We start from the raw sequence: 18,146 nt of genomic DNA, 5'->3' as shown, positions 1-18,146 counted from the left end.
AGTTCAGTTGGAGTATGTTAAACCGAGGCACACGCAGTGAAAGGAAGAACCGAGCTAGTTAGAGCTCGGTCTAGTCTACGGCTTTAGCATGGTCATGTCAGCTCGGTCGTATTTACGCCCAACCGAGGTAAAACCATCTCACTTAGTTTAAGCAGTGAGGGGGGTGCTGAAGGATAAGCATTATCTTTCAAGAGTGTGATTCCTAGGAGGACTCTGCATTGAGGAATAAGAGTGGTACTAGGATTGTGCCACGCGGAACCTATAAAAGCTCATAACATCATCTATGAAGACGTAACACAACTTTGATTCTCAAATACACAGAGCTTTTGTCTATTTGTCTATTTTGCTGACTTAGGCATCGGAGAGGTATCCGGCACACACTTGCCGGCTAGCTCACGTTTGTGTTTTCAGGGAGTAAAGCGACGACGTTTGGAGGAGCGCGGACTTGATCAACAGGATTATACAAGAATATTATTTCCTGCTCGTACCATTGGCGCCATCTGTGGGAATCACAGAAAGAACAAAACCTCTTGATCAAAGTTTTTTCTCGCTAGATTAGACGCAATGGCGCACAATGAAGATTTGTCGCAGTCCGCCATTGACGGACAAACCCTAGAGGGAGGTGGAAGGCGCAAAGGTTTGCCTTCCATCCCCCCATGGCAGATTTAGAGCCCCCGCGACAGAACCCCCGGAGGGATGCAAGAGAGAGGCGGGGTAACAGCCCCCTGTCGTTCATCAAGTCCTGATAGGTAGAGGCGGAGGATTGACCCTCAAGTTTTGGAGGATCGAGTAAAGGAGCAGGACGAGTTAATCAGGAAGATGGCGGCAGACATGGAATTAATGAAGCGCCAGATAAAAGGGGAGGAGGTGGCGACAGGAGAGGGGCGCAAAAGCAATACGCCTCCTCGCCACTCAGGAGATCGTGGTAGGTATACCACGCCATCGCAAACAGAAAGTAGGAGGCTCAAAACAGGCGACACGCAATCAAGGACTTCCAGAACTCGTTACTGCAAGTCTGAGAGAACAAGATCATTGAGGTCTTACAATGAGGAAAGCACCTATCGGCCCTCACATACGCACTAGACATCATCCAGGCAAACGGAGTTGCCTAGATCGTCCGACTTATGGACTGTGCTTGAAGAAAGGGCACGACGGAAGGAGAATGCTAGGGTACGCAACCCGCGTAGAGTTTCAGCCCTTCAGCGGTTGGCTCTTCGGACGCATGGAAGCGTCGAGGTAGGAATGCCAATACCGCACCTTGCCTACGAACCAACAGATAAAGCATTGGCAAGGCTACATAGCTCGCCGTTCGTCCCGGTGATTGAGAACGCACCCTTACCTTCAGGCTTCATCCAGCCTAAATTTACGACTTACGAGGGGAAGATAAACCCTTACATGCACCTAAGCCACTTTCGCCAGGTCATGGCAGTATACCGGCGGAACGAGGCTTTGATATGCATCCTATTCCCATCCAGCCTTGGCGACCTAGGTTTAACCTGGTTCGAAAGGCTAACAGAAGGCAGCATAGCCTCCTGGGCATAATTAGCGGAGGCATTCGTGACGAGGTTCAGAACGAACTCCAAGACGCTAGTAGAGATCGATCAATTACTCTCCATTGACATGGGCAACAAGGAGACGTTTAGATTCTACAATAGTTGTTATTGGGAGACCTTCAGCCAGATAAAAGATTGCTCCACAAATCTCGCCATTGCGCAATACAAAAGAGGTCTTCCAGTCGAGAACAGGCCGATGGACTCAATTACCATGACACCCCCCTCACAATGGAAGCCGTAATGGAGAGGCTACACCAGCACATTCGGGTGGAGGAGGACGGCGCCCGTGCTAGAACAAAGTCTGGTACAACCGCAGTACCAGATAAGAAGATTACGGCAAAAGTCAACGCGGTAGAACGTCTAAGCAAAAACGGGCGAGACAGGCGGGACAACGGGGAGGACCACGATCAAAGGTGGTTGAGAGTCCGCACTGCCATTACCACGGTGTTCAAAAAACCGATCTATCGAATTCTCAGCGAGATACGCGACGAACCTTTCGTCCGATGGCCAGCTAAACTAGGGGAAGCGCAAAAGGACTATGACGAAAGATAGTGGTGCACATTCCATAAGGAAAAAGGGCACCGCACTGAAAATTGCACGCCATTAAGACAACATCTAGAAGAGTTAGTGGCAGCTGGGCATCTGGACCAGTACATTGAGGGGGGGACGCAGCTAGCCCCCCAAAACCACGATCACCTAGACAGAACACCGATCGACGCCCCACTTCAAGGCGTGATAAATGTAATACATGGGGTATTTGAACCTGAGTGAGTATGTGAACTCAGGGAAATAATCAAGAAGGCTGAACACTTAAGGGAGGTATTAAGTGCGCAACCTACCATTAAAAAGGAAAAAATAGAGGCCGCGAACGTCATGTCTTTTTTAGACAGAGACTTTGCAAGGATATATTGCCCTCACAATGATGCACTGGTCGTCACTCTCTGCATCAAGGATTACGACGTCAAGCGAATTTTGATTAACCAAGGGAGCTCATGTGAGATAATGTATTACGAAACTTTCAAACAGTTGAAACTGGAGGACAAAGACTTGGCACCTGCCGTATCTCCCTTGATCGGATTCAACTCAATGCCAGAGTGGCCAGTTGGCAAGATAATCCTCCCAGTCAGAGCAGGAAGCATGACGAAACAAGTGGAGTTCTGGGTATTGAAAGTCCCTTCCACTTACAACATAATCTTAGGAAGGACATGGCTGCATGCCATGCGATCGGTAGCGTCAACCTATCATCAAGTAATGCGGTTACCCAACGAAGCCGGAGTAATTGAAGAGGTCTTTGGAGACCAAATTATGTCCAAACAGTGCTTCGTCACAGTAAATGGCAGCTGAGCTGCCAAAGGGTTTGTTCAGATGGTAAAAAAACCTGAGAGCAATGAATTGTTTGCGGATGTCGGCAAAGCCGCTAAACAAAAGGCAGTGGAAGACTTGGTACAGGTAAGAATAGATGAAAAGGACCCGGAAAAGTTCTTTTTGCTTGGCTCATCTATGTCCAACACTGAGAGAATAGAGATCATGGAATTCTTGACCTCTAACATCGAAGTGTTTGTCTGGACGCCGTATGACATGCCTGGCATTGACCCAAACTTCATCTGTCATCAATTGAATGTCTACCCAACTGCAAGACCAATCATACAATGCACTTGCAGATCAGCACTCCATCACGCTGAGATAGTGACGGAAGAAGTGGAAAACCTTCTAGAGACAGGAGCTATCAGAGAAATGCACTATCCCAAGTGGATATCCAATACGGTAGTGGTGCCAAAGAAGAATGGAAAATGGAGTGTCTGCGTGGACTACAAAATAGTCAACAATCCTGGATAGACCAACTGGTAAATCTAACGGCAAGACACAACCGTCTTAGCTTTCTTGATGCATACAGAGGTTACCATCAGATGACTATGTATGAGCCAGACCAGGAGGTCACATCTTTTACAACACCAAGAGGACTGTATTGCTACAAGGTCATGCCCTTTGGCCAAAAAAATGCAGGGGCAACATTCCAGCGGATGATCACCAAGATGTTCGAACCATTGTTAGGCAGAACAATGGAGGCTTACATCGATGATATGGTAGTCAAAAGCAAGGATGAAAATGACCATCTCAGGGACCTATGTGAGATGTTTCAGATCCTAAAGAAGCACAAGTTGCGCCTTAATGCATCTAATTGTGCGTTCGGCGTAGGATCAGGCAAATTCCTAGGCTTCCTGGTGACCAACCGAGGTATAGAGGCAGACCCTTCTCAGATCAAAACAATTCAAGATCTAGAGAGGCCCAACTCAGTAAAAGAAGTATAGCATCTCACCGGTATGGTAGCTGCGCTAAACCGTTCATAAGTCAGTCATCAGACAGATGTCGACCACTTTTTCAAGCATTAAAGGCCAAGTTTGAGTGGGATGAAGAATGCGACCACGCCCTAGAAAGTTTGAAAGAATACATGACTTCTCCACCGCTACTAGTGACCCCAATACCTGGAGAAGAACTATTTTTGTATCTGGCAGTTTCATAGCACGCAATCAGCACGGTGTTGGTCAGAACAGAAGGAATCCAACACCTGCCCATATTTTATGTCAGTAAGGCATTACTGGGTGTAGAAACTAGGTACTTACTATTGGGAAAAATGGCCTTAGCCTTGATGATGGCATCAAGGAAGTTGTCACACTACTTTCACGCCCATACCATAATCGTTCTCATAGCTTTTCCATTAAAAGCTTTGTTTGAGAGGGCGAACTTTTTTGGGCGAATCTTGAAGTGAACAGTAGAGTTGGGACAATTTGACATCAAGTTTCAGCCCAGAACCGCGATAAAAGCCTAAGCTTTGGCAGACTTTGTCGTAGAATTCGCACTAGGAAGTCATCACGTCTGCCAGTTGACTTAGCAGGTACAGCCGAAATATGGATGGAAAGTGGCGCCGGAATAACGCAACCCCTAATACAAGATACCCAGCTACCTCCTAGGACAGACCAGAATGAACAAAGGGAGGGGGAGAAACAAATCATGCAGCACCAAGCAAAGACCTATCAACAAATAAAGACTTGGTACAATCAGATAGCGAGGGGCAAACAGTAAGTGTGGATTTTGAAGAAAACACCAGCAACACTCAGGACCCCAAGGCATCATTCGATCCCTCTACCTGCTGGAAGCTATTCGTTGGAGAGATATGGAGGCTCTTTGTGGATGAAGCATCCAACAGGCACAGCGCAGGACTCGGCATAGTCCTCATCTCACCAGATGGCCTAGTGATAGAACAGACAGTCAACCTTGGCTTCCCAGCATCAAACAACGAAGTGGAGTATGAAGCACTTTTAGCAGGACTGAATCAGCATTCTACATGAAGGCCACCGAGCTCATGGTCTACAATGACTCACAGCTGGTGGTGAACCAGATTTCAGGCGAATACGAAGCAAAGGATGAAAGGATGGCTAAGTACCAAGAGTTAGTCAGAAAAGAGATCATGAAGTTCGAAGTAGTGTGGATAGAGCAGATTGGCAGAGAAGAAAACAGCAGAGCAGACAAACTAGCAGGCTTTGTTTCAATGGCAGATACATCCATTCCACATCCATTACTGATCGACTTCCTATCCAGACCAAACATTGAAGAACTTGAAGTAGAAGAAGTATGTTGCGCCGAACTAGGCCCTTCATGGATGGATCCCATCATAGTGCTCCTAAAAGACGACATTTTATCCGAAGAGAAGAAGGAGGCCAACAAGATAAGAGCAAAGTTACAGCGATTTTGGCTCTCCCCATCAATGGCCTTGTAAAAAAAATCCTTCACAGGACCTTCCCTAAAGTGTGTCCATCCCAACAAGGTCGAAGCATTCCTGTTCAAGATTCATGAAGGCGTATGCGGAAGCCACCAATGGGGCAGATCATCGGCTTACAGAGCAATTTTGCAGGGATATTGGTGGCCTTACACGTAAGCAGATTCAGAGAAGTATGTCAAGAAGTGCGAGAAATGTCAGAAGTTCACACACCAAATACATCAACCAGCCAGAGAGCTTTTACCTTTAAGTAGCCCATGGCCCTTCGCAGTGTGGTGGGGCTTGGACATAGTAGGTCCACTTCCAACAGCACCCGGTAGTAGAAAGTTCTTCCTTGCAGCAACAAACTACTTCACAAAGTGGGTGGAAGCAGAAGCACTAGCATCAATAAAGGAGAAAGATGTGAAAAAGTTCGTCTAGTAGAATATAATCACTCGGTTCGGCATACCCAAGGTGCTGATATCAGATAACAGTACCCAGTTTGACGGCAAAATTTTTAGAGGCTTTTGTGAGGAGTACAAGATAGAATTCTACAACTCTACACTGGCATACCCCCAAGCAAATGGTCAGGCAGAAGCATCAAACAAAGTTGTCTTGGATGGATTGAAGAAAAGGTTAGAGAAAGCAAAAGGAAAGTGGGCTGAGGGGCTTTCTCATGTTTTATGGGCTTACCATGCCACACCTCAACGATCAACTGGAGAAACACCATTCTCTTTAGCCTACGACATGGAAGCAGTAATCCCACTGAAAATTGGCCTCCCCACCATCAGAAGCGAAAATTTTGACCTAGACTTAAATGGAGAAGCCATAGCATTGGAGCTCGATCTTGCAGAAGAAAGAAAAGAAAAAGCGCTGGTTCACATCGCCTCATACCAATAGGAATTATCCAGAAAATATAACAAGACAGTACATCCAAGGCAATTCAAAGTTGGAGATTGGGTACTGCGTAGGGAAACACCTTGGTACCCGGAGACGGCAAGTTAGGGCCCAATTGAGAAGGACTTTACAAAGTGGTTGGATTAGCAGGAAAATGGGCATACCACTTAGAAGATAAGGACAACAAAGCCATTCCCAGGCCATGGAACACTGCTAATCTCAAACTATTTTAATTTTAGCTTTCTCTTTAGACATACTTGTAATTTTTCTCTTCTTCAATAAAACAAGTAGTTTTCTTTTTAGTATAATTGTTTTATTCTGTAAAAAGTTGTTTTAGCGAGCTAGGGACAACAAAAGTAGAGTTGGCCGGAATAACCAAGTTTGCACTCTCTTCTGCTAGGATTAGGATCTGGGCTAAAGAGGTTGGCTGAAAAAACCAACAAACACTTCTCCTAAGCCTAGGATAAGGATCCAGGCTGCAGGACATTTGGCAGAAAAAACCAAACACTTTACTCTAAGTTGGCAAGAATAACCAACTTAGAGGTTAGCTGGAATAACCGACACCCCTCCTAAGACCAGGATAAGGATTCAGGCTGCAGGACGTTTGGCAGGAATAACCAAACACTTTACTTTAGGTTGGCAAGAATAACCAACTTGGAGGTTGGCTGGAAAAACCAACACTTACTGTTCTTCAGCCAAGATAATGATCTAGGCTGAAGAGGTTGGCTAGAAAAACCAACACTTGTTGTTCTTTAACCAAGATAAGGATCTAGGCTGAAGAGGTTGGCTGGAAAAACCAATACTTATTGTTCTTCAGCCGAGATAAGGATCTTTTGTTGTTCTTCAGCCGAGACAAGGATCTAGGCTAAAGAGGTTGGCTGGAAAAACCAACACTCATTGTTCTTCAGCCGAGATAAGGATCTAGGCTAAAGAGGTTGGCAGGTATGGCCAGTTAGATTGCAAAGTTAAGACCGGGATAGAGTATCTCGACCAAAGAATATTATACTTCATTCAGATTACAGAGTAAAGTACATGCATGGAAGTTAACTGAAATAACAGTTGAAGAAAACCAAAGATGATTTCATTGATAATGCAAAGTCAAAATACAAAAGATGGGGCCATAGCCCAGTTACAAATTTTTTTACTAAACAAAAAAAAAAGAAGACAAATCAGGAGAAGAGGTCATCCAAATCAGCATCCACAATAACTCGGTCTTCACCCAGAGGTAGCTCGGTTGTGGCAAGCACTTCTAGGTCAAGCTCGGTTGAAGGCACTGCATCAGACGCAGCAGGCAAAGGCGAGATGGAGACCACTGGAGTTAGGGAGGAAGACTGGTGACCGAGCTGGATGTTGTTTTTGAAACAAAACCTTCATCCTCGTTTTGCAGAAATTTTTGCTGAATGGTAGCAGCATACTCCGCCATAGAGCTCGGTATGAAATACGAAGGAGGGTTGAGGAAGACCTCGGTCTCTGGGCCATGACCGAGCTGCACCGCAGCCGCCGTCCATCCACATTTCAAGAATCGATCTTTTGCGGCCTCACATTACTTAATGTAAGTGGCCTCCCCCTCCTTGTAACCTCGGTCTTCCGCATCTTTGACGTTCTTCTCGAGCTCGGTTATCTCGGCGTTCTTTTTTCTCTCGAGCTTGGCCAACTCGCGTAGATATTTATCTTTTATCACGACCGCCGCCTTTTGCTTCTCTACTTCAGCCGAGCTGACAAGACTGGTCAGACGAACCCTCTCGGTTTGTAGCTCGGCTATTTGCTTCTTCGCCTCTTCCAGCTTGGCGGTTTTGGCATTGGCTTCTGCCATGGCCTACCTTGTTGACTTATGCAGTTCCAACACACGCTTGTGAGCGATGTGGTTTTTCTGCATGGCCTGAAAAAGGATGGTGAGAAACGTTTTAGAAAAACCGAACAGAAAGATGAACAAATTGGAAAAAAGCGAAGGGGCAACTTACCAGCACCATTGATTTTGTGGCCGAGTGAATGGCCTTCAGCTCGGTGAGATGGTCGTGGTGCTCCATGTCGGCCGGAAGACAAACGCTTTTGGCAAGATTGAAAGCCATCAGGTCTTTTTCGGTGACCACTAAATCAGAGTCAGTGATAGCATGATTCTGAAAAGTGATCTTTGGTGCCCACTTAGAAGAGCTAGCTTGATAAGCACGCTCCGGTTGTGGGCTAGGTGGAGAGGTTTTGTAATGACCCCAAAGTGCGTATAGAAAGTTATCCTTATTTAATTAGGGGTTAATGTGCTTGCTATTGGAATTGAAGAACTATCCGTTGGGTTATGTCTTTAAAACTGGAATTGGTGACCTTTACCAAACAATCTAAAATTTTTCCCTCCGCTCGAGCGGAGTAGTTGGTTCTCGAGCGTCCTTTTGGGGTTTCTAGTAATTTTGCAGGCGGACTGAAATTCTGGGAGAGGTGATTTTCCGCTCGAGCGTATAAGTGGGCGCTCGAGCGGGTCGCCTGGTTAAGTTTGATTCTGAGACACATGGACTCATTTTTGATGTTCTTCTTAGTGTGTTTGGAATAGTCTTACCTTATTTTGGGGTATTGATTGAGATGATAAGATGATGGTAAAGTAAGATTGGATCAAAAACTTTAATTTGAATAATTCGATTACGACCAACCGTCACTCTTTTTACCTTTTCTTGTTCCACACTTGGAATTTGGATGTGAGGTTAGAACCATTGGAAAGCTTATTTTCGGGGCTTCAATTTGAGCACAAGAATGACCTAAAACGGAGTTCGGATGAGAGAGTTACGCCTGTTTGAAATTTTCATATCTGTGCTGAAAACAGGTACGCTCGAGCGGGAATTCCTCCGCTCGAGCGGGAATTACGGGACAGCAGCTTAAAATGAGATTTTTTGGATCATTTCTTACATTTTCCTTTTCCCCTCTTCATCCCTCTCCCCTAGGTCCGAAAACCCTAGGTCCTTAATCTCCAAAACCTTCCATTTCTCTTAGTTTTGATCAAGATCATCCATCAAAAAGTGAAGAAGCATGAAGATTATTATGTTCTACCGGTTGGAATTTTGAGATTTTGGAGGATTCTTCTCAATCCTTGCTCCTTTGTTTGATTCTTGAGGTAAGGGTTTTAATACTCTTCAATATTTACATCCATAGATAGATTTGAGGTATTTTCATTGTATAATGGTTCAATTTTCATTAATGTTATGTATATAGAAGAAATTATGAGATTTTGGGAATTTTGGGTTTGAACATTGGGGGGTTTTAAGGTTTGTGATGTTGGGAATTAAATTGATGGGTTTAAGTGATGGATTGAGAATCCTAGATGTAAAATCATTTGGAAAATTGGAATTAGGAGTGATGATTTAAGAAGTTTGATTTTTGTTAACAATCCTCTTTTTCCTTGAAACCCTAGGTTGATTATTGATGATAACCAAAGATTTAACCCAAATTGAAAGTAGAATAATGAAATTGAGGTATTGAATTATGTATATACAAGTTTAATTGGAATTTGGTGATACTTGGAAATTATGTTTAGAATGTGCGAATGAACTTTGTTATGAGCACTGTGAATCATGTCTTAATGAGAAAGGAGATTGGGGGGAAGGGTTTGTGGATGATGTAAACTTGGCTACGGAATATTGAATTGAGTCTTAGCAATTTAATTTGAATTATGTGGAATTATATTTGGTTGTATTGAGTTGAATAATATTAAGTAGTGTGGATTGTATTGGATAGTGATAATTATGTGAGGTTATGTCGAAGTGTGTTAAATGTTGTTGAATTGAATTGTGTAGGATTATCTGCAGGGACGGACCTAGCATCTAAACACTGTGAGTAGTAGTACTTCGATGTATCTTTAATCATTAATGATTATTGTTATTGACGTTATGATCTTCATCATAAGAATTATGTTGACATGTACGTTATGTATGCTACGTAAATATTGTGAAATTATGGTAACATCAAAGGCGTATGCTATATGAGGAACATTGTGGAATTATGGAAACATCAAAAAGGATTTGTGAAATATGCATATCGAATTTGTGAAGTATGGATCACCAACTTGTGAAATATGAAACGACGTGGCCGAGGGCCATTTGTGAATTATGAAGCTATGTGGCCAAGGGCCATTTGTGAATTATAAATCTATGTGGCCAAGGGCCATTTGTGAATTATAAATCTATGTGGCCAAGGGCCATTTGTGAAATATGAAGCTATGTGGCCAAGGGCCATTTGTGAAATATGAAGCTATGTGGCCAAGGGCCATTTGTGAAATATGAAGTTATGTGACCAAGGGCCATATGTGAAGATTAAATCTATGTGGCCAAGGGCCATTTGTGAAATATGAAGTTATGTGACCAAGGGCCATATGTGAAGATTAAATCTATGTGGCCAAGGGCCATTTGTGAAATATGAAGTTATGTGGCCAAGGGCCATTTGTGAATTATAAATCTATGTGGCCAAGGGCCATTTGTGAATTATAAATCTATGTGGCCAAGGGCCATTTGTGAAATATGAAGCTATGTGGCCAAGGGCCATTTGTGAAATATGAAGTTATGAGGCCAAGGGCCAAACTTGTGAACTTGTGAATCCAAAGGGCCGAAGGCCAATGTGATAAGTTGTGACTCTATGAAACCCAAAGGCTATTGTGAATGTGAAAACCTCTCAGGCCAAGGGCCGAACTATGAAATTGTGAAACCGATAAAGTCATCTGTAATCTAATGAAAATGTGCTTACCTTTCGTTACTAATTATCAGGAATGTCCTGTCAACTTTACGTTAATTATGTCAACTCATGGGAATGATGTAACGGTTACCATTAGGACTCTGTTAATTACAAGGCAAGGCAAGGCAACTATGTTAACATATATGAATGATTAAACAAAGGTATATGCTATTGATTAATAGAGCACGTAGAGTAAGTCATTTACCCAAAAGAGCTTATGTTCATTCTGGAATGATAGATTCTGAGTAAATATAAGAGTAGCTATGTGCATCCATATGAATTGAAGTTATTTTGCTATGATGCTTATAAATTGGAAGTTATTCAGAATCTACGTTATAAGTGCAAAGTTTAGAATCATTGTGTGAACCTCATGAGAATGTGAATTAGTCTCTCATTGTTAAGCGTACGATAATGACATGGTACAACAAGAAATGCTCTAGTTATGATATGTTCCGTTCGAATTAATGAATGATGTTCAAGTGTGTTTTAGGCATGTTTTCAGTATGTTACAAGTTCAAGCATATTCAGGTATGTTTCAAGTGTATGTTGCAAGTTTAAGTTTGTTACAAGTTCAAGGATGTTACAAGTTCCTTGTTTCAAGGGCCTTAGTGCCATATGTTATAAGGGCTTCATGCCACATGTTTCAAGGGCTTATAGCCACCATGTTTATGTTGCAAGGTTGAACCTAAGGCCATTATGTACTTAACACAGAATCAGACTAACTATGTGAACTCTACATCTTTATATGCATTGCCCTGTGTTATGTTTCAAATTAAGCATTGTTTTATTCATGTATTACTATTCACTGAGTCCGGCTCACTCTCTGTTATGTCTGTTTCTGTAGGTCACCAATCAGATGGTCAGTCCTAGCCATGACGCTGCCTTCCTTTGTCAACCTTCGTGTGTCCAGGCATTATACACAGTCATTGATTTTGTTAAGCTGATAAGATGTTGGCTTGCTTTTTGAATGTCTATCTAAGAGTGATGTATATAGCTCTCATGTTTTTGTATATGCCCAATAATAGGGCTGGGTCTGTATATATATATATATATATATGTATATAACCGATGTTCAGGTGTATGTTTTAGATTTTATTTGTTTGTTAAAAGTTTGTGATCCTGGCATGATAGTAGTAGCTTGATGGAGTTTGTTTCCAATGTCAAATTCTAATATTTAGTGCTTCCGTTCAGGCCCCATATATATAGATATAAAACAGGTTAAGTGTCCGTTTCTTAAGTGGTCATGACCAAACTTCTAGGGGCGGGTTTGGGGCGTGACAGGTTTGGAGAAGGATGGTTTCATCTTTGTTGACAAGGCGCGGCACGGTAGTGGAAGTTCGAGCATGCTTACTTGCCCGAGATGTTGAAGGCTGATGGGTTGGCAGGGCTACAACAGCCTGTTGTGTTTGGCCGATCGGTGGTACCTCGGGCTAGTTTGTTTCGGTTAGGAGGGCTCTTACTGCTCTCTTTTTGGCTATTTCTTGTTTAGCAGTCAGTGGGATCAAATTGATTTGACGCAAGGCCGGATCCGGTTCAAGAGAGGCTTCCAACAAAAAGTCAGTTACCCTGGTCTTTTGTTTACTATTGTGTCTATACGTCGGTTCAAAATCCAGTAGTTCGGCCCAACTTCTATTGAGATATCGCAGCGCGGCAGGAAGTGTGTTTAAGTTGGGGTAGCTGTACTGGGACTTGAGAAAGTTCAAATCTGCATGAAGTGAAAAAGACAACAGTTGGTGCAATTCAACATAAGAAAATTGAGGTAAAAGAAAGCATAAAACTAAGCCGAGGTAATTATACTGGCGACTCCTTTGTCCCAGTTTATTCGGTCGCCTAGGATCTGGGCCTCATGGTCTTCAAAATTTCTAGAAACCTAGAAAAAATTATCACCATTGACATCCTTATCCGGAGTATTTTTTATTATCTTTTCACGCCAGCGCCTTATTCTTAAATAGTAAACCCAGCCATCTTCATTTGATCCTATGGAGTATTGGTGGAAAAAGTAAACCGAGGTTAAGGCCAGCCCAACGGTTTAGCTCGACAATGCCGTTTATTATACGGTAAGAATTGGTAGAGAGTTGGGTAGGGCAGAGGTTGGTTTGTCTGAGGAACTCCCATAGAAGGAGTTGTACAGGGAATCTTAGTCCGATTTCTACAATGAAAAGAAGTGTAAAGGGAACAAAGCCAGGGTTTTCCCAGGGTATGGTATCTAGGTCGACTAAGGTAAGATGGACATCATCAGGGATATGGTAGTCCCTTCGGAACTCGGCCATGGCACCTTGTGAGTTTACTAAGAACCTATACTTTTCCATTAATTATATATAAATTATCGACAAGTGTTAGCTCGATGTTGAGATGATATGGAGTATCTCGGCTGACGTGTTGAAGGGAGTGCCTAGCTGACCTAAGTCTGCAGAGTGAAAAAGAAAGGCGTTAAGCACAGATCATGGGACCGTGCTACAAGAAACATAGGCAAGATAAAAGAAGTCCTAGCTCGGCTACGTGGGATGCTATCCAGTCTTAGCTCTGTTTAAGCAAGGGGTTTTAGCCTAGTTGAGCCTTTGGGGCAGCATTCTTAGTTCGGTTTGAACTAAGGGAGCTGGTTTAGCCCCAAGTTTTAGCTCGGTCGGTGGTGAAGGCTTTCTAGTGCGGCATTGTGCAAACCTATTACGGTTCACTAGCTCAGTTAAGATGAGCAAAAGGTACTAAGAGTTATTAAACTACAAGTATGGCGTGAGGTTTTAGTCTGGTTATTCAGTTTGTCTAAGCTTGTACTTAATACAAACAGAATCCTAATTCGGTTGAAGTGTGATTTTGGATCAAAAGGAAAAATTTTCAGATTGTTCGTAAGTACAATAGTTTTATTACGCGACTTTTTTTTCCAAAAAAAGGGAAGAAAAAATGGTGTATGCTTTGAAAAACATACAAATAAACATGCTATGTATTGCGAAACATGTGCGAAATCGACGAAAAGGAAGTAGATTTGAACAACTTACCAAGTTCAAGATGAAGGCATTGAAAATGGAGGTAGCAACGGCAAAAAATACGAGCTCTGCAAGTGTGAGGTTGAGGAGAAATGAAGGTTCAGAGAGAGAAAGAAGGAAATGAATAGTGAAGTGTATGATTCAAAATGAAGGGCTTGTTTTGTGTAGACGGCGTGACAGCTGCATTGGGCTAATCAGAGTCTACCACGTGTCCTTGGAATGGAAATCGATTCAGTTAGAGACTGAAGAGACGTTTTGACCGGACAGATTGGAAGCACGGTGTGAATTTAACTCAGTTGGAAAGCTAAAGTTTTTTAGCTCGGTTGGAAGGCTAAACCTTTTTTAGCTCAGCTGGTAATAGGTAATCCCTATCATACTGTGCAGATGGAATTAAGGGGCAATTGAGAGAGTAATTTATATGTAAATTGGGTCGAGCTGGGTAATGGACCATTCTGTGGGCCACAGTAAAAAGGGCTGAGTAAAAGGGGCCTTGTAATTAGTCCGATCCAGAGGAGCCTTGCAGATAGCCCGGTCCGAAAGAGCTTGGTGGTTAGCTCGGTCACCATGGTCGGCGCGATGACAGTTAGCTCGGTCAAACCATCTTGAGCCGAGGTATTTTTGGCTTCTACTCAGGACTTTGCTGTTGAGTAGCTCAGTCCAAGTACGCTATGGTTAGCACGGTCTACAGGCAATCGAGGTACAACTGCACGAGAACCTAGCTAGCTTGGTGTTGTGAATTGGAGCACCAAGCTTGGTTACCTCTGTATTAAATGAACAGCTCGATTGGAGTATATCAAACCGAGGCACACGCAGTGAAAGGAAGAACCGAGCTAGTTGGAGCTCGATCTAGTCTGCGGCTTTAGCATGGTCATGTTAGCTCGGTCGTATTTACGTCCAACCGAGGTAAAACCATCTCACTTGGTTTAAGTAGTGATGGGGGTATTGAAGGATAAACATTATCTTTCAGGAGTGTGATTCCTAGGAGGACTCTGCATGGAGGAATAAGAGTCGTACTAGGATTGTGCCACGCGGAACCTATAAAAGCTCATAACGTCACCTATGGAGAGGTAATACAACTTTGATTCTCGAATACACAGAGCTTTTATCTATTTGTCTATTTTACTAACTTTGGCATCGGAGAGGTATCCGACACACATTCGCTGACTAGCTCATGTTTGTGTTTTCAGGGAGTAAAGCGACGATGTTTGGAGTAGCGCGGACTTGATCAACAGGATTATACGATAAGATTATTTCTTACTCGTGCAGATGTGATGTTTGTGAGAGAAAAAGTGAAATAATTATGGGGTTTGATGTGATATTTTGTTTGGATTTGTTTTTTTTGGTTGTGCGAAAATTGTCTTTTAGTGAAAAAAAAATTTAAAAAAAAAGCACCAAAAATTGTTGCCAAACACCGCCATAGAGAGCATGAGATGTGAGATTATGGGTTCAACTCCTATCAAGATAAGATTGATATTTTTTTGTGGTGTTTATATCTCTCCATTGTGCGGTGTTAAGTATCTCCAAAGAACTCTTTAAACGATACATGTTATGCATTATAACTAATTTTATCATATTTTAGTCACTCTAACGGCTATTATAATAGATATTATTTTAACATAATTTAAGGCTAGCTACATTTGAAAAGTTTTGGGAAGCTCTTTATATAATTTGTGTCTATAGATAGATAAAATAAAAAGTAGCATTTTAGTACATAAATAAAAAAAATAAAAAAAATAGAAAAAATAAACAATATGCTTTATTTATAATTTAACTAGTGAAAAATAAAGAATATGGTTGGAATTAGTTGTTATTTTTTCTCAGGTTTGGATATGGTGATTTTGAACTTTCTTGTGGGGCTTTAAGTCCCTAGCTTGACGTATGGTGATTTTGAACTTTCTTGTAGGGCTTTAAGTCCCTAGCTTGACGTAATGTTTCTCCTATTTATAATTAATCTATACCAATTGACAGTATATATAGGTGGTGGTTGGTTATTATTTTGGGCTAAATAATCACAAAAAGATAAAAAAAAAATCAAAAAATCATAAAAAGTCAAAAATCACAAAAAGATAAAACTATTCCAAAGCTAAAAGGTCACAAAACCCAATCAAGAATACCAAATGAGGAAAAAAGTCTCAAACTAAAAAGGTCAAAAAGTTAAAAAGTTAACTTAAAAAAAGTTAAAAAGTTAACTTAAAAAAATTATTACCAAACGAAGGCATAGTTTCAACTTGCAATAATATCAAATAGAATATAACCAAAGAGTTGTAACTTGCGGGGTTAGCCTTTTGGTCATTGAACTTCTTCTAAAAGCAGAAGTCTTACATTTCACTCTTAGGAATGAAATGTGGGGTAAAACTTAAAATAAAATATAGTGCAATTAAGAGAGAGTGAGAGAGAGCATAGTGCAATTAAGAATTGGAAACTTGACATGTTAAAAGAAAAAATGATCCATGTAATGCAAAAATAATAAAAATAGATAAGAAAGTCACTGAATAATAGGGAGAGAGAGAGCATAGTGCAATTAAGAATTGGAAACTTGACATGTTAAAAGAAAAGATGATCCATGTAATGCAAAAATAATAAAAATAAATAAGAAAGTCACTGAATAATAGGAGTGAAAAAATGGTTCGCGGCCCATGGGTAGTCCAAAGCTCGCCGGCTGTCTGGGATGGGCCAGACCAGTTTAGGCCTGGTCCCGAGCCCAGCCCAAGCCCCTAAGCCTGGGCCATCATTTTGAAGCCCGGCCCGGCCTATAGCCCAGCTCATCAGCCCACTTACGACTTGCTTAAGGCCTAGCCCGTCTGACCCGTCTGAGGCCCAATGCCTTTTTTAGTAGAAAACAATAAAATTTCAGTAGAAAAAATAAAAAAAAAACAAAAAAAAAATAGTCAGGCCCGCCCAAGCCCGACCCACCGGTTCGCCCAAGACCCGAATATTCCTGGGGCTAAGGCTGGGCTTCAGCCTAATTTTTTGGCCAGTGGGTCGACCCGTCCAGACCCGAATTTTGGCGAGAGCCTGTGAGGCCTGATATGGGCCGGACCGGGCAAAATTTACAGCCCTACTGAATAATAAGTATCTATTTAAATATAAAAATGCAATAAAAAAAGGAGAGAGAGGAGGTGTAGCTTGTTTTCAATTTACAACTGGATTGGACTGTACTATTTGGGCTCGTGAGACACATCGTGGGGCTCATTATGATATTTGTAACAAATAAATTATAATGTGTAAATCATTAATAAAAAAATTTAAGTAAAGGCGATATGTTAGTTAATGACATATCTACTTGTAAAAAAATAAAAATAAATAAAAATAAATTAAGTTAATGACATCTACTTTATTTGTTAAAAAAAATTAACAAAAAAAAAAAATTAACAAAAAATTTATTTAGAAATTAGATCATTTTTTGATATTAAAATGTAATAAATTAACATGATTTCACTAGGAGCTTGACTTAATTTTTTCATGAATAATTTATACATTGCGATTTAAAAAAAAAAATTTGAATTATTAAAATGGGATATATAGCGGTCTTGTAGGTAGGGGTGGTCATTGGTCGGGTCGGGTCGGGCCAGACTAACATTATATAATAAGAGATTTTGTGTTTGTCCAAACACGGTCCGATTCTAACATCAGGCTTCTACTTCTGGCCAAACTCAGCCTAAAAAATAATTATTAATCCCAAGCTTACCCATTGGGTTATATCTTAAAAAAAATTAAAACATTCCATAATTAAATTCAATCACATATTATGTTTCTTAAAATAAATATATTAATATCATTACAAATTGAAAGATTTTTTGTGTATAAATTGAAGAATTTCTTAAATAAATTTAATCAAGTATTACCACAAATATGAGTTTTAATAAAATCAACAAAAATAAAGTCTAGATCCCAACAAAAACAATATATTTTAATATATTATAATTACTTAATTAGTTTAATAGTAGAGCGGGTTAGATTAAAAATATAAATCTCAAACCCAATCCATTAATATATGAGGCTGAAAATTTTAACCTAATCTAATCCTATGGGATAAAACAAGTTTTCCCAACCCTAAAAGAAATAAGACCAAGCCGAGTGGATCAACGGACTGATACACATCCCTGCCTATGGGCCCAAACACGATCCAATCCACTTTGACAAGTTGGAAACCCACACACCAACCCCCACCCAAGGGAAATGTTAGGTATGTGGCTTATTACAAAATGTGTAATTTTATCATAAAATTTTGTAATATCAATCATAAAATATGTAATT

Source organism: Camellia sinensis, chromosome 1 (assembly GCF_055761805.1).
Source record: "Camellia sinensis isolate YWXY chromosome 1, ASM5576180v1, whole genome shotgun sequence".
NCBI classification, from domain to species: Eukaryota; Viridiplantae; Streptophyta; class Magnoliopsida; order Ericales; family Theaceae; genus Camellia; species Camellia sinensis.
This window is presented reverse-complemented; position numbering follows the sequence as displayed.